Source organism: Narcine bancroftii, chromosome 2 (assembly GCF_036971445.1).
Source record: "Narcine bancroftii isolate sNarBan1 chromosome 2, sNarBan1.hap1, whole genome shotgun sequence".
NCBI lineage: Eukaryota > Metazoa > Chordata > Chondrichthyes > Torpediniformes > Narcinidae > Narcine > Narcine bancroftii.
The window spans coordinates 316,583,618-316,608,085 of record NC_091470.1 but is presented as its reverse complement, the minus strand read 5'-3'; the positions used below and the strand labels follow the sequence as shown (position 1 = coordinate 316,608,085).

Sequence of the window (24,468 nt, the reverse complement as noted above, 5' to 3'; positions counted from 1 at the left end):
CATGATGACTCGGGTATTCACTATAACCTTAAACATCTATTTTAAAACTCTGATCACGTGGTTATTTCCAGCATTCTCTTTTATTTCAGATTTCCAGCAAAACTGTGTTTCGAGTCTCACAACTCTAGTATTTTGTTCTTTTTCCACTTTATTCATTCATCTTCTTCATGTTACACTCCTATCAACTATTATTAATAAATATTGATCACTATCTTCTAAGACACAATAACAACAATTCACCTCAACCCTTTCACAGACAATCCCTTAGGTCTCTCTGCAACTTAAGTCTTGTTCATTTTCTAATATTTCCAGATCTGATGAAGGATTATTTAACTGAAATATTAACCCTATCCATAGATTTTACCTAACCCATTGAGTGACTCAGTCATTTTCAGTGACAAATTAAGGAGGTCAGATGAGTAAATTGATCAGCAAAAAAAAAATCAAGTTTTTTTGATCATGTCATCTGAATCCTCTGAGCCACTGCTCCTTGAAGTAGAATGCAGTCTGAGTGTTATCTATTATCATGTATGCAAGTTTGAGGTGATTATTTTAGGTCAAATCCTCAGAGATTGAATAGAATACCACAGCAATTTCATTATAATTGTCTTGATTCTGCACCACTTTCTTGAATAACATTGATTATTGCCTTTTTTCATCCTTCTTTTGTGATCGAGAGTTATCGTACCAGTATGATCTGCATTTTAAAAAATGTTCTACAAAGTCAATTTTACAAACAATGAGACTTATCCGAAAATAACATATGAAGATTTTAATTAATTGAATGAATTTCTTATGTATCGTTGGTCAGTAAAGTTCTCTTGTGACATTGTAATGGTGTCAAATTGTCAACTTGTTTATTTTTACATGATTTGATTGGAATATACATAAAAAGGGAATTTTTCAGGATTCTTTGGAATTTCTACTTACATTCCACAACTTACAAAGAAAATTCATCTTACCCAATTGAATTCCCACTGTCTTCCACTAAAGTTTTAGCAAACTATCTATAAACTGGTAGAATTTTTACCTCACCTCTCCTTTGAAAGCTATTTGAGACACATGAAGAAAGCTGGAAAATATGGCAGATAGGAAGTGTTCACAAATTTCTGAGAAAAATATGGTTGCTTTACTGTGCAAGAACAAACTTCTGTAAATACAAATACAGGTACCATCTACATGACCAGTTAGCCATAAGCAGCCAACACAATTTCAGGTTGTGCCAGAAAATAAAATGGGAAATGGCAAAACAAAAATAGAAATACAGTACTTACTTGAATGTGTATTGGAAGGAGTAGAACAAGAGAACACTACAGCACAGAAACAGACCCCTTTGGCCCTTCTAATTTTGCCTAGTTCCACTGTCCTGAACCCAGTCCATAGCTCTCCATACCTCTCCCATCCATATACCTGTCCAAATTCTTCATAAATGTTAAAATTGAGCCCACCTTTGACACAGAGTAACAATTTAACTGAAGCTTTGTCACATTTCTGAATGGTGATAATTATGCCATAGCTGCTTTCAGTTCAGCTAATGATTTTGCTTGCTATCCTTGACAAAAACCAGAATTAATTACACGCACTTGTATCTATTTCTGACAAGACGTGTCAGGTTTTTATTCTTAGAACATTACAGCACAGAAGCAGGCCCTTCGGCTTTTGCAGTCCATGCCAAATTATTATTCCCTCTTGTCTCAATGACCGGCACCCTGATCATAAGATTCCATACCTCTCCCATCCATGTACCTGTCCAAATTCTTCTTAGATAATCAAATTGAGCCCACAATCACCACCTCAGCTAACAGTTCATTCCACATTCCCACCGCTTCCTCTGCGAAGAAGTTCCCCCTCACGTTCGCTGTAAACTTTTCCCCTTTCACCCTTAACCCATGTCCTCTGGTTTTTAATCTCACCTACCCTCAGTGGTAAAAGTCTACCTATCTCCCTCATAATTTTAAATACCTTATCAAATCTCCCCTCATTCTTCTATGCCCCAGGGAATAAAGTCTTAACCATTTTAACCTTTTCCTGTACCTCAATTTCTGAAGACCAGGTAACATTTTAGCATATCTTCTCTGCACTCTTTCTCTCTTAATGATAGCTTTCTTGTAGTTATGTGCCATAAACTCCATACAATACTCCAAATTTGGCCTCACCAATGTCTTATACAACTTTAACATGACATATGAAGGCCAATATGCCAAAACCTCTCTTTACAACCCTATCCACCTGTGACACTACTTTCAGGGAATTATGTATCTGTATTCCCAAATCCCTCTGTCCGACTGCATTCCTCAGTGCCCTACCATTCACATGTACATCCTTTCTTGGTTTGTCCTTCCAAAATGCAGCTCCTCAAACTTGTCTGCATTAAATTCCATCTGACATTTTTCATCCCATTTTTCCAGCTGGTCCAGATCCATCTGCAAGGTTTGAAAACCTTCTTCGCTGTCCACAATGGCTCCAATTTTAGTGTAATCTGCAAACTTGCTGATCTAATTTACCACATTATCATCCAGATCACTGATAAAGATGACAAGCAACAATGGTCCCAGCACTGATCCCTGAAGCACACCACTAGTCACAGGCCTCCAGTCTGAGAAGCAATTATCCACCACTACTCTCTAGCTACTTCTATCCAGCCATTATAAAATCCAATTCATTACTTCACCATGAATGCCTAATAGCTGAACCTTCCTGATTAACATCCCATGTGGGACCTTGTCAAAGGCCTTACTAAAGTCTATGTAGACAACATCCACAGACTTTCCTTCATCATCTTTCCTGGTAACCTCTTTGAAAAACTCTATAAGAATGGTTAAACATAACCTACCATGTACAAAGCCATGGTTCATTTTAATATTTTATTTTTGATTTTTACCATAAATATACATAATAAAATCTTCAATATCACAATATATTAAACTTTTCTTACAAACAACAACAAATAACAAAAACTAAACAGTCCCTCCCTCCCTCCCCCTTTCTATACATACAGATCTGTACACCGTCACAGCTTACATATTTTTAAAATATATAGAATATAATTGGGGAAATTACATTTAGATATGTATAATGGTAACATTTATAGTCCTTTTTTTAATTACTGTATTTGGGCCCATATATGCTTCAGGTATGGCTGCCAGATTTTTACAAAAGTGTCATATTTATTCTTTAAATTATGTGATTTTTTTCCATAGTTATAAAGTTGTTCATTTCCGCAGTCAAGTGCAGTTTTCTTAATGTTACTTTCAGTAGTCATCTTGTTATTCTGCACACAATAACAAACACGATGTCAGAAGTGGGATCACAAGCGTCCTAAGCCTGAGGCTTTCCAAATAGCCAAAAGTGAGTAACCAACACCACGTTTCAATGTTGCAACAGTCACCATAATGGCGGCTGTTTTTGACAGCCTGACCCATTTATGTTCAAGGGCAATGTAGCTGAGAACTGGCATATATATTTTTTTTAATTATTTTCCATTTGCATCAAAACATATACAATATTTATCCATAACATAAAAATAATAAAAATTATGATACAAAAGTAATAGTTTTTATTATTTTCTTCCCCCCCCACCCACCCCCTCCCTCCCCAAAAAAATAGAGAAAAAAAGAAAAGAAAAAGCCTGTCTAATAAACCTGTATCTTTTAATTAATTAATTGCAATTTACATAACAATCTTAAACCATAACTAATTATGGTGGGCTGGATGGGGGCATGGTGGATGCTGCAGGTAAACTCGTAGCAATAAAATCCATGTAGGGTTTCTAAATCTTATCAAATTTTTCTAGTTTATTTAATAAATTGTACATTTTTCTCTCTAATGGTATACAATCTAATAATTCCATTCGCCATCTATTCAACCCCACAATATCACCAGTTTTCCAAGCTACATCTATAGATTTCTTTCCTATTGCTATACTTAAAAAAACTTCTTTTGAAAAGTATCTAACTTCAATTGAGAAATATCTCCCAATAAAAATACTCTGGGATCCTTCAAAATGTGTGTCTTCAAAACTCGTCCCAATAAAATACTTATATCCTTCCAAAACTTATCTACTTTTTCATATTGCCAGACTGCATGCAGGAAAGAACCTACTTCTTTATTACATCTAAAACATTGATCAGTACAATTCGAATGAAGTGCAGGTAATTAGTATGGAGCATTATTGATGTAAAAAATTAAATTGTACCATTTGATATCTAACATTAAATGTATTATTTACATTTTCATAGCATAATTTTGACCATACTTCTTGAATCTGTATATTTAAATCTTTTTCCCATTTGGATTTGGATTTGAATAAATCCTTTTTCTGAATAGTCTCTTGTAATTTGATATACATATTAGTAATAAATCTTTCAATAAACTTATCTTTTATTAGATTTCAAATGGACTTTGTTCTAGTAATTTAAAATTTCTTCCTAATTTTCTTTTTAAATATGATTTAATATAGGTATAGATGAAAGTTTAATGCAGCATTGCTGAAAAGGAAAGATTTTTGTGACTTTATAAGGCAACAGATAAAACTTTTTATGGACCTGAATGAACATTCTGTAACTAATAAGTTAGTGGTATGGAATTCTTTAAAGGCTTATTTAAGAGGACAAATAATAAGTTATACGACCAAGGTTAAAAAAGAATATATGTCTGAAGTTAATTCTTTGGATAAGGATATAATAAAGATAGAAAAAGAATTGCAAAATTGAGGGAATGATGAACAAAAGAAAATATTGGATTTAAGAAACTGAAGCTTAATACAATGAAAATATATAGAGTAGAGAGGAATATTAAACAAACCCGACAAAAATATTATGAATTGGGAGAGAGAGAACAAAAAGTTTTAGCATGGCAATTAAAGAATGAACAAGTATTGAGAACAATAATAGCTGTAAAATAAGATTCAGGTCATCTTATTTACAAAACATGAGATATTAATTATGTATTTATGAAATTCTATAAATCAGAATCTTTGAAGGATCAGGATAAAATAGGCGAATATTTGTCCAAAATTACTTTACCATATTTAAGCATAGAAGAGAAGACATAATTAACAAATCCATTTACAGTTACAGAATTATATGATATATTGATGTCTTTACCAAACAATAAGGCTCCAAAGGAGGATGGTTTCTCTTCGGAGTTTTATAAAGAATTTATTCATTCCAATATTTATGGGGTTGTTAGATCAAATGGAAGATCTTTGGGACTTACCTGAGTTGCTTAAAATTGTGTTAATAACAGTTATTCCACAAAAGGAAAGGACCCTTTGCTTCCATCTTCATATAGACCAATTTCACTATTGAATAGTGATTACAAAATTTTGTCCAAACTAATAGCTAATAGATTAGCTAAATGTTTACCTAAATTGATTAACATGGATCAAACAGTTTTTATCAAAAATAGATCAGCAGTTAATATTATTAGATTTTTAAGTTTAATAGATATGGCTCAGAAAAGAAAAATACCATCAGTGGCTTTAGCTTTAGATGCAGAAAAGGCATTTGATAAATTAGAATGGGATTATTTATTTAAAGTACTGAAGGTTTTTGGAATTCGGACAAATTTTATAAACTGGATAAGAGCATTATATAATTCTCCAAAAGCTAAGGTGATTACAAATAGGCAAATATCAAAATCGTTTTTGTTAGAAAGATCATCTAGACAAGAATGTCCATTATCTCCTTTTTTTAAAATTTGCATTAGCTATAGAACCTTTAGCTGAAGTAATTAGAAGTGATAATGAGATTGAGGGCTTTAAGATACATGATAAAGAACATAAAATTAGTCTTTTTGCAGATGATGTAATATTATATCTTACAAACACTGAAAGCTCATTACAAAAAGTAAATGATTGATTGGCAGAGTATGGATTAGTATCAGGTTACAAAGTAAATATTGATAAAAGTGAAATGATGCCAATGATCGAGACACACTATGTTTAAGTTAAGAAAAGGACAAAATTTAAATGGCAGATTGGTGAAATTAAATATTTAAGAATTGATGTTGTTAAGAATTTAAATAATTTATTTAATTTAAACTACATACCTTTACTGATGAAAATCAAAGAAGATATAGTAAGATGGAAAGATTTGACAATTTATTTAATAGGAAGGATTAATTGTGTGAAGATGAATATCTTTCCTAGAATACAATCTTTACCCATTTTTGTACCAATAATGTTTTGTAAGGATTTAATTAAAGTGTAAAAAGATTTATTTGGAGGGATAAAATGCCTCGGATGGCATTTGAAAAATTAACATGGAAATTTGATCAAGCGGGACTTCGACTACCTAATTAAAAAAATTATTATAAAGCAGCTCAACTTAGATTTTTTGTCTCTTGTTATCAGACTGTTGAAAAATAAGTAAAATAGGAGAAAGTAATTCTGAACACATATTTTATAAATGACATGAGGGATTATTAAAAGGAAAATCAGATCCAGAAAGTTTGAAGCATATACTCAAAGTATAGAATGGAGAACATGGAGAAAGAGGAATGAAGAATTATCCGTTGGGTAAAATTATGTTGTTTAATAATCATTATTTTGATGTTTGGTATAATTGTGGAATAAAAAAATAAGGGATTTTTTTTGGAATCTGATTTTTAAAAAATTTTGATCAATTGAAAGATAAGTATAATATACCACATAATACAATTTGTTCTTATAATCAATTAAATCATATTTAACTGGCATATTTTTGAGCAAGAGTGCGACATATTTATTGTGGCAGCACACAGCGACAAGCCTGCCTGCACCAGAGCATATATTTTATTTAATTTGGTGGGCCCAGAAGCCAACGAAAGGGAGAGGTCATTCATGTGAGAAGGGGAACTCATTACCAGCCCAGCTGAGTCAAGAGAGGACCCTGAGTGTCTAAAATGAAAAATTCAGGGAAATGTGCAACCCACAGTGTAACATAACGATGGAGAGACACAAGTTTAACACTGGAGCCCAAAAGCCTGGTGAGTCAATTAACTTATACATCAGCGATTTGAAAATCAGGACAAAGACCTGTAACTTTGGAATGCTCTGTGAAGAATTAATTAAAGACAGGATGGTCTGCGGCATTCGTGACAACAATATGAGAAAGGCATTTCTGTGCGACAATGTCTTAATGCTAGCAAAGGCCATTTTTACTTGTTTGGCTTACGAGACTATGGAGGAGATAGCAGGGAGTTAATCCCTCCACAGCAACATGCAACCAATGTTGACGCAGTCCAGGCGGCACCTGTGAACAGACAATAGTGGCGGTCAGGAGGAAAAGCCAGCCAAGTCATGCCACATTCTCATCCAGGGCAGAGTGCAGCAATTGCGGAGGCTACCACGTGGCAAGATAAGAAATGTGCCCAGCGTTCGGGCAGCAGTGTAGAGCCTTCAGAAAATAGAACCATTTCAGCAGATGCTGCAGAGCTAGGCAGCAAACCAACACTAGGCCCAGAACTAAGAGGATGATTGACCAGCTAGAGCCGGAGCAAGGGGAAAGCAACCCAGATGATGAGTACTATGTTGATGGGCTGACTCTGTGGACGGCAGGGAACTCATCAGAGGAAACAACAAAGCCTTCGAGATTATGAAAGTCAATGGCAAGATGGCAGAAATTAAGGTCGACACAAGAGCAAAGTGCATCGTCACGTTGCAGAAGACGTTCAGTTGGCTGAGGAAAACGGAACAGATTGAGCCATGGATCAGGTCAATGAGCCTAGTGGCATATGGAGGCAGCAGGATCAAAACCAACAGCATGGTGCAGCTGCAGTGCTACATACAGGGACAGTTACACTTACTAATGTTCTTTGTAGTCCACGAAGATCTTATGACTCTGTTGGGCCTGAGTGCATGCATGGACATAGGACTGGTCTTTTTTTAGCAGAGAAGTACTCTAAATAAGCCCCTCCGAAGATGATTTGTCCTAGAGAATTTTTTCAGAATATGGTGACCTTTTCGCAGACGAACTGGGAAAGTTGCCAGGAACGTATTCCATGCGGCTTGACCCAGAAGTGAGACCCATGATGTGTCCAGTACACAGTATACCAGTGGCAATGAAAGTCAAGATCAAGGCCGAGCTGGACAGTATGCAAGACTTGGGTATGATTACACCGGTCTCTGAGCCGACCAAATGGGTGTCCTCCATGGTGGCTGCCAAGGAGAAAAATGGACAAGAGATCTGGATAAGTATAAATCCGTGAGACCTCAATACAACCCTGAAGAGACAGCACCATCCAATGCGTACCATGGAGGAGGTTGTGGCACAAGTGGCTGGGGCTACTGTATTCTCAATTCTCAACGCAAAAACTCCTTCTGGCAGATCACCTTGACTACAAATTGTCACTACTGACCACATTAATCTCTGGGTTTGGTTGATACAGATTTCTGCGGATGCCATTTTGGAGCAATTCAGCCAGCAAAGTATTCTGGAGATACATGGAGCAAATTTTTCCTGGGTACCCCTGTGCCATCATAGTCGATGACATACTTATGGGTGGCAATAATTTAGAGGAACATGATGCAAATTTAAAGGAGATAATTAAATGAGCCAGGAAAGTGAACCTTAGGCTCAAGCCCCAGAAGTTCAAATTCTAGCTGAATCAGGTCAGGTACATAGGTCATGTGTTTACTAGCAAAAGCTGGAAGGCAGAACCCTGGAAAACCAAGGCAAGTGAGATGCTAGTGCTAGCAGATATAACAGCCCTACAAAGATTTCTTGGTATGGTTAACTACCTGAACTCAAGCGAACTCATAGCTCCACTACAACAGCTAACGCATAAAGATATTGCGTGGTCATGGCATGAGCAGCAACTGAATGCATTCAATGCTTTAAAGAGGCATATGTCACACCCACCAATTTTGTCATATGATGAACAGTGCTGCAGACCTGTGACGCATTGCAATATTCCTAGGTTCAACATGCCTGCAAATTGGAACACCTGTGGCCTATACATTAAGGCCACTCACTGACACAGAAACCAGGTACGCACCGATTGAAAAGGAATTATTGGCAGTGGTTTTTATCTGTTCGAAGTTCAACAACTATATCTATGGTAGACCATTGACCATAGAGTTTAACCACCTACCCCTGGTCACGATTATTGAAGAAGCCGATATACGCAGCACCAGACAGGTTGCAAAGAATGATGCTCAGACTTCAGAAGTACAACATCACTTTGGTATACAAGTGTGGAAAGGAGTTGCACCTAGCCGATGTTCTATCCCGTGTTCCCAGAAAATGCTAAGTCCAACAGGTCAAGTAAGAGGATACTTTTGACATAATGATGATCATGTACATTTCCTCATCCCGGATGGAAGAACTAAAAAGATACACGACTAAAAAAGCCACTTTAAGGACCCTAGGTACTTTTATCAGGGGTGGCTGGCCGCATAAGCAGTGCAGCCTGCCACCAGAAGTACAACCTTACTTCCCATTCCGTGACGAGCTACATTGATGAAAGAATCACAATGAATGGCCAGAGAGCAGTAATCCTGAGTTCACTGCAAAACATATATACATTGGCATCCTGCACAGAGAGCATCTGGGTGCGGAGGCAACAAATCAAAGGTGAGAGACATAGTTTTTTGGCCAGGTATGACCGAAAACATTCATCAAGAAGTATAAGTTTGCTCAGTGAGCAACAGCACTAAGCCATACCAGCAGAAGGAGCCACTGCAGCTTCACCAGTGCCTGACCTACCCTGGTTAACTGTGACAATGGACAATTTTGAATGGTTAAGTCAGCAATTCTTGGTACTAATTGATTCTTACTCAGGATGGTCCAAAATAGATCTGTTACTCGACGCTACTGGGTTATTGACTTCTTTACTCAATTAACAACTGACTCCTTAAATTCTCCTTTCAAAACAAGTTATGGTGGGCATAGATTTCTTAATCATCAAAATGTTAGGCAATCCAATTAGAGGTCCATGTTTCATCCACACCAATGTTATGCCCATAAATCTAAGAATTCACCAAACACCCCTTCTGTTCCCATTTTGAACTTCTCTCATTCTCATTTTCTTTTATGTTCCTTCATTCTATTCTCAAACATACCTATCCATTTTATTCACCATCTGTTCTCACTGACCTAAAACATTTCTTACTGGGATTCTTGTTCTAAGGCAATGTAAATGATTCCACTTCTAACTTGTTCTCTTTTAAATCAGCCCTTGCAAAAAAAAACCATCAAATCTGTGTCCATCTTTCTTAGAATCAAGTTTCAAACTCGGTGACACCAAAGACCTTATAGAAATCATGATAAGTGTCCTCCATGTCTAAGCTGATTTACCACCTTGCACTAGCCCCTTCACAACCATACTGCATTTAAGCCTTCATAACATCACTAATGCTGTAACTCATCTACTAATGAAATGATCATCAATGATCATAGCTAGTGGGCTCCCATCTTCCCTAAATGTGCTCAAGCATTGTTCTCCTGCCACATCCCTTTATATCCAGTGACTTTGAATATTTTATTTTAATTTTCATAGACTTGTAAAATTCAAACAAACCAAATAATCTTTTTTTAACATTCATATAACATATTTATACCCCCTCCCACCTCCCCACCCTCGTACAATCAAAAGAACAGTTAATTAAATTACATTGATACAATTAAATTAGATTAAATTAGAAAGAAAGTAAAAAAAAACTCAAAATAAAACACATTGCCTATGTCATGTCCCACTTCTTTGATCATATTAATTTCACTCCTGGGACAGATTGCTACAGTACTCCTATTTTGAAGGGGTGGTTGTGGAGGGTGAACTAATCAATCTGAGTGCCAATATATTTCAAGTAAGGTTTCCACATCTTAGATTGTACGTGATTTTATCCAGGTGAAATCAACTCTGCATTTCCACCTTCAATCACGTGGTATTTAGTTGCACTTCCACGAAACCACTATACACTTCCTGGCAACCACCAAGGCAACCTTCACGAACAAAATTTGATATTTGGTATTCGAAAACTCACATTCCCGGTCTCCCAGAAGGTACACTTCCGGATCCAGTGGAAAATCCACTTTAGTAATTTTTTTTAAGAATATCCCCCAGGTCTTCCTAGAATGATCTTACCTTTGTACATAGCCAGGTGGAGTGGACAGAAGTTCTAACCTCCATACCACACACGTCCTGAAATTTCTGGTTTTGATTTATGTAATTTTTGTGGTGTGAGGTACAGCTGGTGCAAGAAATTGTATTGCACCATCCTGGATCTGGCAATGATGACTCCAGTGGTGGCAAGACCTGTCCAGACACACGTCTTGCTACCTCTCTTCATTGATTGTTATGCCCAGGTCTGACTCTCATCTCTCCCTTGACCTGTGTAAGTGGCTTCAGGCCCTCACTTTGAAATATGTAATACATCTTTAAGATAAATTTACACACTTTCCCCTGTTAAATTAGAATCTCCACATTACTACATCTAGGCAGGGTCATAGATGCTCCCAATTTTTCCCTTAAGAAAGATCTTATTTGCAGATAGGAGAAGAATGTTCTATTGGACAAATTGTATCTGTTCAACTGCTCGAATGACAAGCTGCCTTTGCTTGTAATAATCCTCGATACACTGATCCCCTTCTGGCACCAGGTGTCCAGGATTTTATTACCCAGAGTCAAGGTTTTAACTGGTTCTGAGTCAAAAGCGTTTTGGGAGATAACCCCACCTTCAGTCCAATACATTGATTTATTCTTTGCCACATTTGAAGTACATGCTTTAGTATGGAGTTATCCATTTTCTTTGAAATAATCTCACTTTTGTCCAGATTTACTTTATACCCTGAGACCTTCCCATAATCCTTCAGTGTGGTCCTCAGCCTGGCCAATGAACCCTGGGGTTTGTCAAATATACTAACATATCATCAGCGAAAAGGTCTTCCACCTGACCTACCCAGATCCCTTTATGTCTGGATTCTGCTGAATGGCTTCCACCAGTGGCTCAATTGCCGTATGATCAGCATTGGAGACAATGGACAACCCTGCCTACTGGACCTGCTCAAGGGAAACACTAGAGACAAATACCCATTTGCAATAATTTTTACTTGGGGTTTACAATAAAGCGTCCTCACCCAGTTAATAAATGTTTGACCCAATCCAAATTTCTCCAGTACCTCGAACAAAAAATCCCATTCCAATCTGTCAAGGGCCTTTTCCACATCCAAAGCTATGGCCACTCCTGAATCCACCCCCAACTGTGCCAGATGTACTATATTAAGCAATCTAGCTATGTTGTTTGCACACTGTCTCCTTTCTACAAATCCAGTTTGGTCTGGATTTGCTAGTTTCACCAAATATTTTGCCAACCTATTGGCCAGTGTTTCTGCAATGATTTTATAATCTGTATTCAGTAATGAGATGGGTCTATATGAGGCAGGATTCAATGGGTCACTGCCTTTTTTGGAATCACCATGATGATTGCTGTGGAGAAAGACTCCAGGTGGGTATGCATCTCTGCCGCCTGATCCATCACCTTCTAATGAAAGGGCATTAATAGATCTTTGAACTCTTTATAAAATCCAGTGGGCAAACCCTGTGATTTACCAGCCTGCATAGAACTCAGGGTCCATGCTCTCTCATCTTTAGAGAAAGGGGAACTCAGCCCCACTCACTCTTCCTGATCCAAATTTGGTAGTTCCAATGAAAACAAGAAATCATCTATTTTGGTAGGATCACCCCCTGACTCAGATTTATACAATTCCTTATAAAACCTTCCAAATGTTTTGTGTTTTTTTGGTTTATATGAGACCTTGCATTCCCCTGTCTGAGTAGCATTGATTGCCCTCATCTGCCAGGACAAGACTTGTGCACCCTCTCCCCTAGCTCATAATACTGCTGTCTAGATCTTCAAATCAACATTTCTGTCTTGTATGTTAATAACATATTATATTTGAGCTTTTTATTCATCAAATTCCTTTATTTTTCTTCTATGCCCACTCTTTGATTGTCCTTTTCCAGTTGTGCTATTGCCTTTTCTAAAGCGTTAACCTCCTTCATGTACCCCTTTTTAATGCTCTTGGTACTACAAATTATCTGGCCCCTTAAATAAGCCTTAAATGTGTCCCATATTATGAAGTTATCCTCAGTAGAGGGGCAGCTCATCTCACAGAATAGCTCTATCTGAGCTCTAACAAAGCTACAAAATTCCGGTCTTCCCAATAGCAAAATATTTATCAAGTCCTGCTTATCTGGCATTGTAATGGAAAGCATCAAGAGTGAATGGCCAGACAGTAGTCAAGCTGTGCAATCAGTCTGCACTATCCTACCCTCCAATTGGGCTGATGTCAAAAATAAATCAATTCTAGTGTAGTAATCATGTTGTCTTGAGTAAAAGGAGTAATCCCTTTCTTTCTGATTCCACCTTCTCCAGACATCTATAAGATTTAGCTGGTTGATAAAGGCTAGGGTAGAGTTAACCACCCTGGCCCTTGTTACCTTCTTCACTGATATGCCCATGACTGGATCCAGATAAAAATTAAAGTCTCCTCCAAATCAAAACATTCTCCCACCCTTGGATATTTTCAAGAATATGTCCTGTATGAATTCTTCATCATTGAAGTTCAGCTCATAAATATTCATAAGTGACCATGGTTCCAAGTATATTTGACAATATATCATCACGAATCTCCCCACCAAGTCAGCAACCATTTCCCTAACCATCAATGGAACATTCTTCCCTATCAAGATAGCCACTTCCCTGGCTCTGGAATTGAAGGGGGACATTGTCACCTGGCCCACCCACCCCCTCTTTAACTTTAAATGCTCTTGCTTTGTCAGGTGGGTCTCCTGTAAAACATTATATCTGCCTGCATCTTTTTTAGGTGTGCCAAGACTCTTTTTCTCTTAATTTACCTGTTTATCCTATTTACAGTTTTTTAAAATCACAAATTTGATTATACCCAAATCATTCCATTACATCCTTCCCCTTTCTTCTTATCCTCTGATACTTAACCTTCATCCTGGTTCTCCTCCGTAAATCCTTGGTGCAGATTATAGTGTTCTGCACAAGAACTAAACAAATTAACAAAATGAATATATCCAGTGACTTAAAATATTTCATGTCCACCAACATTTTGCTTTTAAAACTTGTATCCATCTTCAAATAATGCTTGTTTCATGCAAGATAATTATAAAATTAGAGGGGCCTGTAACAGCTACCATAATCTTCATGCAAATGCAACATAACAAATTTGTGGTAATAAATGGGGAAAAAAATCATGGAATGTATTCAGGATAGTTTGGTAGATTGTTATTTCAATGAACCCTTTATATCTAATAATGTGCAATGAAACAGGTTAATTAATAGCCTTATAAAGGAAAAAGTGGACTATAGAATTAAATAATTATGAGATTTAGTTTCAGCCCAAAGAATTTGAATAAAGGTAGAAAGGACAAATTAATTAGCAATAAGTGGTCAACTAATGTTGGAATTTGGCACCTGGTGAACAAGAAGGGAGCATGAGAACCAGGGACTCGGTGAGTAGAAGGGAGTGCAAGAACTGCAAATCTGGTGAATAAGAAGAGATCATGAGAACTAGGGACTCAATGAGTGGAAATTACAACATCACATGGTGACCAAAGTGCTAAACAATTGGGATTTCCAGGGATCTAGTCTCTGATCCCTCATTTTACAACTGGATCCCTAACTTCCTAATCAACAAACCTCAATTAGTGCAGATTGGCAACACCACCTTGTCCTTGCTGACCATTAACATGGGGCACCTCAAGGCTACATGCTTAGTCTTTGTACTTAGGACTGTGTGGCCAAGTTCAGCACCAGCACAATATGTACATTCATTGACACCACCATTATTGTTGACTGAATAATGGGTAATAATGGATTTAGGGTGGAGATAATATGGATTTTAGAAAGGGGAAGTTGAGGGATCATGCAGCTGAGACAACCATGAAGAAGGCATATCAATGTCTCTGCTTTCAAAGGAGTTTGAGGATATTCAGCATCTCACAAATACATTACACCTTTGAAGGTTACAAAAAGAACAAAAAACGACAGGCACAGCCAAGTCCATTGCGGGCACCAACCTCCCATCCATTGAAGACCTCTGTCTGAGGTGCTGTTGCAAAGAAGGTAGCAAACATCTCTTTTCACTGTTACCTTCAGGCAGAAAATGCAGAAGCTTGAAGTCCAGCCTCTAGATTGACAAACAGGTTTTTTCCAACAGCAATTAGTAACATGAACTTCCTATATCATTCAAACCATAATATGACTACAAGACCACAAAAGATCTATCTGTACTAATGGCCAAATATTTGGTGTTTTTCCATTTCCGTTTATATTTATTGTCTTTTTTCTCTTTGTGATGTCTTAAGCATCTTAATTACCTTTGGTATGTTTTACATAGCATTGATTGCATCAGTAATTTTACATGTATATTACATTAATGTTTCATTCATCCACTTATTGAGGATCAGAAGTGAACATGGGTCACTGTAGCTGTGAGATAGCAGCTCGACCAGATACACCACTTTGTACCCCTATTTTTTATCTTATTATATTGAAACTTATAAAATACTTAGGAGGTATGACATGGTAGATGTGTAGATGTTTCCATTATAAAGTAATGAGAGTTTATTATTACATACATAAATACTTTGATAGAAATGCAGCTGTTTCTGGCAAGACTGCAGAGTGGGGCTATACATTTGCATTAATAAGGACTGGTGTACTGATGTCTCTGTAGTAAAGGCTCACTGCTCACCAGAGATAGAGATCTTAATGGTTAGGCACAGGCCTTTCTACCTGCCCAGGGAATTCACAGCCACCCTGACCACAGAAGTCTATGTTTTTCCTTCTGCAAATGAGAGAGATGCAATAAAATAACTTTACAGGGCCATGTGTGAAACACAAGCAACACACCCAGATAGTTGTATGATCATTACTGATGACTTCAACAATTCTTTCCCAGTTCGGTATAATTGCTCGTAGAATTCCGTAAAGTTTTCATTAATCTCTGTTGAGTTATATGTAATTTGTTTGTCCTTTTTCATTGATGCCAATACAATTCTTTTTGCTTGTTCTGTTTTAAGCTGCCAAGCTAGTATTTTGTGCATTTTTTCTCCTAGCTCATAATACTTCTGCTTTATTTTCATTATGTTCTTCTCCACCTTATACGTTTGTAGTGTTTCGTATTTTATTTTTTTGTCCGCCAATTCTCTTTTTGTTGTATCTTCCCTTGTTGCTAGGTCTTTTTCTGTACTTACTATTTCCCTTTTCAGCTGTTCTATTTCCCCATTGTAGTCCTTTTTAATCTTAGTTACATAACTTATTATCTGCCCTCTGACGAAGGCTTTCATTGCATCCCATAATATAAATTTGTCTTTCACTGATTCTGTATTTATTTCAAAGTTTCAAAGTACGTTTTAACACTGATAGGAAGGGTAAATTGCATTAAAATGAATATCTTCCCAAGGATACAATACCTATTTCAATCATTACCAATTCCCTTAACAGAGAAATTCTTCAATGAACTAAAGAGAATAATAAGGAAATTCTTATGGAAAGGGGGGAAACCGAGGATAGCACTAGATAAATTAACAGAATGGTACAAACAAGGTGGTTTGCAGCTACCAAACTTTAAAAATTATTACAGAGCAGCACAATTAAGATATCTATCAGATTTTTATCAAACAAGGGAAAAACCAGATTGGACCAAGATAGAGCTAGATAAAATAGGGGAGAACATATACTTTATAAGTGGGATGAAAAACTGATGCAATATAGAAGTTCACCAGTACTGCACCATCTGCTCAACATTTGGAAGAAGATTCACGTAGAAAGGAATAAAACAAATTACCAACTACCAAAATTATTATTGACACAAAATCAACTAATCCCTTTCACAATAGATAACGTTTCCTTTGAAGAATGGGAGAGAAAAGGAATTAAAAGAATAGAAAATTGTTTTTTGGGAAATAATTTATTATCATTTGAACAAATGAAGTACAAATATGGAATAACTCACGGTACAATGTTTGCATACCACCAACTGAAAACCTACTGATCAAGTACAAGCAGACTGAGATTACCAGAAGGAAGCAGCTTTGAATATGTGATTACAGTCACAATGATAATTAAAAGATTTATAACAAACATGTACATCAAGCTGCAAGAGAAAGTAATTGATGAAATAAGCTATAAACCCAAACAAAAGTGGGAACAAGATCTAAACATAAAGATAAAAAATGAAATATGGGAAAAGCTATGCTCTGGAATTATGATATACATAATAAATATGAGGTTACACATGATACAATATAATTGGTTACACAGACTATTTATCACGCCCCAAAAGTTAAATAAATGGGATCTAACAGTATCAGATAGATGGTTTCACTGTAAGAAGGAAATGGGAACAACAGTATATGCAATTCGGGCATGTGATAAAGTGAAAAAATTTTGGGAAGATCTAAATCAGATATTAAATAAAATCACAAAAAGTAACATACCAAAAAATCCAGAGATCTTTCTTTTTAGTAATATAAGAAGTAAAGAATTAGGCCTTAAACTGGATGAAGCGCAAAAAAGATTTATTATGATAGCCTTACTGGTAGCAAAAAAATGTATAATGTCAACTTGGAAATCAGAAGAGAACCTGAGAGTACAGCAATGGTACATGGAAATGAATAAATGTATTCCATTGGAAAAAAAACATATAATTTAAAAAATAAAGTCACATTATTTGAACAAATTTGGGAACTGTACATGGAACACAACAGAGAGGGCCTACCGCAGACCTCCACCCCCTAAAATGATAGAATGAGAAGACAAAATGAACTGACCCAGTGTGTAAAAGTAGATGACATAATTTTCTTGTTTATTTTCATTGTGTGATGACATTGTTTAATGGGTTTATTGTATTGTATATGTTGAACGTTTAATGGGTTTGGAGGGGGGGTGGGAAGGAGCGAGGGAAGGGAGGGAGGAAAAAAAGAAAAAATGACACTATGTATATTCAAGAGGGAAATGTTTGTGTGTATTTTGATTAATATGGTTCATAGTGTGAAAAAGTTTTAAAAATTAAAAATTAAAAAAACAATGCTTTCCCGAAAATGGCCCTGCCAGAGTTCCAACAGCACGTCAACTTTACAACCAGAAGAGAGAACTTTCTAGGTAGGGTGTACACAAATGTCCCTGGAGCTTAAAAGACTGTCCCCTGGTTCCACCTTGAAAACTCAGACCACATTTCAATCCTGCTAACCCCGATGAGATGAGTCAAACTAGTATGCAGGGAGATCAGAATGGCCAGGGGATGCCACGGGAGGGCCACGGACTGTAGGAGATACAGGGAGGCAGCCATCTATAACAATCAAATCATGTGGCTGAAGACATGGTGTGATAGGGAGGGCTTCAAGTTTCTAAATCACTGGGCTCTGTCCCAGGGAAGGTGGGATCTGTACGAACAGGATAGATTGCATCTGAACTGGAAGGGGATTAATATCCTTCCATGTAGGTTTGTTAGTTTTGTCCTAATGGATTTAACCTAGATTTGCAGGGGCAGGGGAACCAGAATGTTAGAGCAGTTAGTGAGGAGGAGGAGGAGGAGGAGGAGGAGGAGGAGGAGGAGGAGGAGGAGGAGGAGGAGGAGGAGGAGGAGGAGGAGGAGGAGGAGGAGGAGGAGGAGGAGGAGGAGGAGGAGGAGGAGGAGGAGGATAGAGGTCATGCAAGGACTGCATGTATAGACAGAAATCAAAGGTTTATACGTGATAGTGTGACAGAATATATAGAAATATTTTTGGGAAATAAATTGGAAAAACTTGAGTAGGTTACATACAAACACTTTAAAACAGATTTGAAATACTGGAGAATTCATATCCAGAGTGACTTTACAGAAACTTTGAAGAATGCCTATGGAAACTTCACAGGTAGGTGTTAATTGGACTGATGCTGTGGATTAAATGGACTATTGTCTTTAAAGCAACAGCAGAGACATTATAGCAGTTCCACAAGAGGTCACTGATGGGTTCTTGATGACCTAAAAACAACAGATGAACCAGAAGACAGACTCCTATTGTTTGAGAAGGTCAGGTGGTTTTTGCAAGCAGTGCAAGAAAGCAATCTCTGACTGGGTGTGTGTGTGTGTGTGTGTGTGTGTGTGTGTGTGTGTGTGTGTGTGTGTATGTGAGAGAGAGAGAGAGAGAGAGAGAGAGAGAGAGAGAGAGAGCTATGACAAGCAGGTGAAGCTTACTGGAACTGAAATAGAAGCTCCAGAATGAAAAATGACTAGAAGACTGGCTATCTCTTGGAATATTTGAAACAGAAAGGAAGTCTGTGGTAACCTGAAAGAAAGGGGGTAAGTTTCGTCAGCAAGACACTGAGGGAAGTACCTCAGTTGTGGATGTCGTTGAACAACACATCTCTCTCTACAAAACCTACAAGAATCTTCCTGAGTGATAACCATTTACTTTTTGAGCACCAAAGACTAATGAACTTTATACATGTTAAATTCTGTGCACAGTATAAGAATTACTTGCAACCAATGAACTTCGAGAATGATAGGTGAGATTGGACTGTGAACCAAAGAACTTTCCTAAACTTACCACACATTACACACATATGCACTTTGAATTAGAAGGGCATTAGGTTAGGCTAAGTTAGATAAGTTAATAATAATTTTTGTTAAACTTTTTTTCTATTTTCATGTTTAAAGATAATTAAAAGAAACTTTTGTTTAAGTAACCATTTGTCTTGGTGAATTTTTATTGCTGCTGTGTTTTGGGGTCCTTTGGGCTCGTAACAATAGAAATGTTCTCAGGTGTATTTATTTTAATGCAAGGAGTATTGTTAGAAGGCTGACGAGTTTAGGCATGGATTGACATGTGGGATTCGACATTATTGCTACGAGTGAGACTTGGTGGCAGGAGGGACAGGACTGGCAGCTAAACGTTCTGGGTTCCGTTGCTTCAGACGTGATAGAGGGGGAGGGATGAAAGGTGGAGGAGTGGTATTGCTAGTCAGGGAAAATATTTCAGCTGTGCAAAGTTAGGACAGCCAGGAGGGTTTGTCTACAGAGGCGGATTGAGAACTGGAAATGTGTAACCACACTGATAGGGATGTATTACACACCACCCAATAGTCAGAGAGAATTGGAGAAGCAAATCTGTAGAGATAGCAGATTGACGTAAGAAGCAGAAAGTTGTGATAGTAGGAGATTTTAACTTTCCAAATATTGACTGGGACTTACATACTGTGAAAGGGCTGGATGGCTTGAAGTTTGTGAAACGTGTTTAGGAAAGGTACTTGATCTCCTATTAGGCCACAAGAGAGGTCAGGTGGCAGATGTATGTGTTGGCAAACAGTTTGGGTCCAGTGACCATAATATCCTTAGCTTCAAGTTATTTATGGAAAAGGAGAAATCTGGACCTCATGCTGGGATTCTAAATGGGAGGAAGACAAATTTTATGGAAATGAGAAAGGATCTAAGAAGAGTGGATCAGGATATGTTGTTTTCTGGCAAGGGTGTGATAAGTAAGTGGATGGCCTTCACAGGCAAAATTTTGAGAGTGGAGTGATTGCATGTTCCTGTTAGGATTAAAGGAAAAGTTAACAGGCATAAGGAACCCTGGTTTTCAAGGGATATTGGTGATCTGGTTAAGAAGAAGAGGGAGGTGTACAGCAAGAATAGGCAACAAGGAGCTAATGAGGTACTTGAAGAGTACAAAAAATGCAAGAAAATACTCAAGACGGAAATCAAGAAGGCAAAGACACGAGGTTGCTTTGACAGATAATGTGAAACCAAAGGGTTTCTACAAGTATAATAAGATTAAAAGGATAGTAAGAAACAAAATTGGTCCTTTAGAGGATCAGAGTGGTCAACTATGTGTGGAGCCTCATGTTATGTGGGTGGGGGGGGGGGGAGACATTAAACAGTTTTTTTGCATCAGTATTTACTCAGGAAACTGGCATAGTGTATAAGGAAAGAAAGACTATATGTCTTGGAACATATGGAGATTAAGGAGGAAGAGGTGCTTGCTGCCTTATAGCAAATAAAGGTAGATAATATCAGCACTGACATGATATTCCCTCAGACCATGAGGAAGACTAGTGTAGAAATTGCAAGGGCCCTGGCAGATATATTTAAAATGACCTTAAGCCACAGGTGAGGTGCCAGAAGATTGAAGGGTAGCTCATGTTGTTCCATTGTTTAAAAAAGGCTCCAAAAATAAACCAGGTAATTATAGGCTGGTGAGCCTGACATCAGTTGGAGGTAAATTATTGGAAGCTATTCTGAGTGATATATAGGTATTTGGACAGCCATTGGGCTGATTAAGGACAGTCAGCAGGGGTTTGTGCGTTGTAGATCACGTTTAACGAATCTTGTAGAATTTTTCGAGTATATTACCAAGAAGGTAGATGAAGGAAAGGCTGTGGATGTTGTCTACATGGACTTTAATAAAGCCTTTGACAACGTCCCACATGGAAGGTTAATTCAGAACGTTAAGACACTAGGTATCCATGGAGCAGTTGTAAACTGGATTTGAAATTGACTGTGTGGGAGAAAACAGAGAGTGGTAGTGGATGGTTGTTTCTCAGACTGGAGGCCTGTGACTAGTGGTGTGCCTCAGGGATCTGTTAACGCATTGTTGTTTATTGTCTCTATCAATGATCTTGATGATAATGTAGTAAATTGGATCAGCAAGTTTGCTGATGTTGCAAATATAGGAGGCATTATGGGCAGCGAGGAAGATTTTCAAAGCTTGCAGAGGGATCTGGACCAATTGGGAGAATGGGACCAAAGATGGCGGATTGTCCTTAATACAGACAACTGTGAGGTGTTACATTTTGTAAGGGCAAACCAAGGTAGGACATACATAGTAAATGGTAGGCCACTGAGGAGTGTGGAGGAGCAAAGAGATCTGGTAATATAGATACACGATTCCCTGAAGGTGGTGTCGCAGGTAAACAGGGTTGTAAAAATAGCCTTTTAAAATCAAAGCATTGAGTATAGGAGTTGAGATGTTATGTTGAAGTTGTTTAAGACATTGGTGAGGCCAAATGTGGATTGTTGTTTGCAATTCTGGGTGCCCAACTACAGGAAGGATATCAATAAGATTGAAAGAATGCAAATATTTACTAGGATGTTGCTGGGTCTTCAGGAGTTGAGTTACAGGGAAAGATTAAACAGGTTAGGACTTTCTTCCTTTGAACAATGAGGGGAGATTTGATAGAGGTTTACAAGAGGTACAGACAGAGTGTATGCGAGTAGGCTTTTTCCACTTAGTTTGGGGGAGATAAATATTTGGTCATAGTTTTAAGGGAAAGGTTTTGGGGGAATATTAGGGGAAAGTTCTTCACTCAGAGAGTGGTGGGAGTGTGGAATAAGCTGCCATCCGAGGTGGTGAATCTGAGTTTGATCTTAAATTTTAAGAATACCTAGATGGGAGAGGTCTGGAGGGTCATGGAATGGGAATCCGGTCAATGGGACTAGCAGAATGATGGTTGGCACAGAATAGAAGGGCTGTAGCATTCTATGGTTGTAATCAGTACACAAGCACAGTGACCTGCTAAACAGACCCAACACGAAACAGCCAGGGCCAACCCGAAACCATGACTCGATGCAGAAACCTGTGCATTTGTCGGAAGTTGGGACGTTGCTCTCAGGGCAGGTGATAGATACGAAGAACAGGAAAGGGTGAACCCTCCTGGTCAATCAGGAAGGCAAAGTGGGGGTTTGGGCAGAAGATCCAGACAAGTGAATCTTGCAGGTCAGTGAATAATTACACGTCCCTTCCTGACAGGCTGACCAAACACCACCTCCACACCGCTCGGTTTCTTCTCGTGCGCATGTGCAAGGGGGGGCATTTCTCTCTCTCTCTCTCTCTCCCTCCCCCCCCCCCCCCCCCCCCCCCTTATAACCTGACCCTGGCAAGTTTGAAATGGCCACCCTAAAGATGACTACTGACCAGGTAGTGCTTTGAGCGAGTGGTAATGGAGCCCGTGGAAGCGCACCTCCCAGCTCGCTCACTGCTTGACCTGCTGGGTCTCGCCAGCGTTCTGCTCTTCGTTTCAATCCCAGCTGCCCGCAAGACTTTTCGTGGGGACTGAGCTACTTTCCGCAGCCTTCTGCGTGGGAACGGCGCGCGCGCAACGGCTCGCGGGGGGAAGGGGTCACGTGAGCCGGGCTCGCGCGGCCACCACCGCAACGAGAAGAGGAAGCGCCAGCGTTCGCCCGCCCGCCCGTCAATGTGGCTCCTTCGTCCCTCCGCTTCGGCGGTTCAGCGCGACTGAACAAACACGGATATTCTGCGTTTCCTGACGCCGGCGCCGCAACAAAGGTGAGGGTCGAGCGTTCGTTATTTCCTGCCCCTTGGTTAACGGTTCCCGTCACGCGCGCGCTCTCGCTTCCATCTGGCAGCGCCACTCAGGACTTGAGGTGTTTGTTTCCTCGCTGCAGGGTTGAAATCCAGCGGGTTGAAGTGAAAGACCTGCATTGATGAGTTGCTGGTCTCCTCCTCGGTGCCACCTCATCGATGCAGAACCCCCAGCCAGTAGGACCCATAAACACCGGACACTAGTCCTTCTGTAACATCCCACAGTACTTCTGGCGGACTGCATCTCTCCTTCTGGAGGTGGCAGCTTCGGCTTTTGGTTTAAGTTCATGATTGGACCAGCACCTTGCCGTACTTGTTCTATTTAAACAAGACAAGCATGTCTGGACCACTTTCCAGTTGCTTCGATTCCTGAATCATGGCCCGAATGAAAATGTTATATTACGGACCCGTAAGGTCATGAACAACTTGCTCCTAAGGTCATGAACAACTTGCCCCTAAGGTCATGAACAACTTGCCCCTAAGGTCATGAACAACTTGCCCCAAAGGCCATGAACAACGTGCCCCTCAGGCCATGAACAACGTGCCCCTCAGGTCATGAACAACGTGCCCCTCAGGTCATGAACAACGTGCCCCTCAGGTCATGAACAACGTGCCCCTCAGGTCATGAACAACGTGCCCCTCAGGTCATGAACAACGTGCCCCTCAGGTCATGAACAATTTGCCCCTAAGGTCATGAACAACTTGCCCCTAAGGTCATGAACAACTTGCCCCTAAGGTCATGAACAACTTGCCCCTAAGGTCATGAACAACTTGCCCCTAAGGTCATGAACAACTTGCCCCTAAGGCCATGAACAACTTGCCCCAAAGGTCATGAACAACGTGCCCCTCAGGTCATGAACAACGTGCCCCTCAGGTCATGAACAACGTGCCCCTCAGGTCATGAACAACGTGCCCCTCAGGTCATGAACAACGTGCCCCTCAGGTCATGAACAACGTGCCCCTCAGGTCATGAACAACGTGCCCCTCAGGTCATGAACAACGTGCCCCTCAGGTCATGAACAACGTGCCCCTCAGGTCATGAACAACGTGCCCCTCAGGTCATGAACAACGTGCCCCTCAGGTCATGAACAACGTGCCCCTCAGGTCATGAACAACGTGCCCCTCAGGTCATGAACAACGTGCCCCTCAGGT

The 24,468-nt window shown here is 39.0% G+C and overlaps 1 protein-coding gene and 1 long non-coding RNA gene across 3 annotated transcripts in view; one reads left to right on the top strand and one right to left on the bottom strand.

Annotated features, from left to right (window-relative positions):
• Window positions 1–2,985: 2,985 nt before the first annotated feature.
• Window positions 2,986–23,262, bottom strand: LOC138755555 (uncharacterized). Of its 2 annotated transcripts, XR_011352389.1 has the most exons (4): window positions 22,909–23,262; window positions 15,708–15,800; window positions 15,031–15,140; window positions 2,986–3,271 (listed from the first exon to the last, which is right to left on the bottom strand). It is a non-coding gene; the product is annotated as an uncharacterized lncRNA (long non-coding RNA). The 2 variants fall into 2 exon arrangements; XR_011352388.1 differs by lacking the exon at window positions 15,708–15,800.
• lpin2 (lipin 2) overlaps window positions 22,957–24,468 on the top strand; it is a 160,138-nt gene continuing 158,626 nt past the window's right edge. Inside the window, exon 1 of the mRNA XM_069921744.1 lies at window positions 22,957–23,280. The gene's annotated coding sequence lies outside the window, so the exon portion shown is untranslated. The remainder of the gene's footprint in view (window positions 23,281–24,468) is intronic.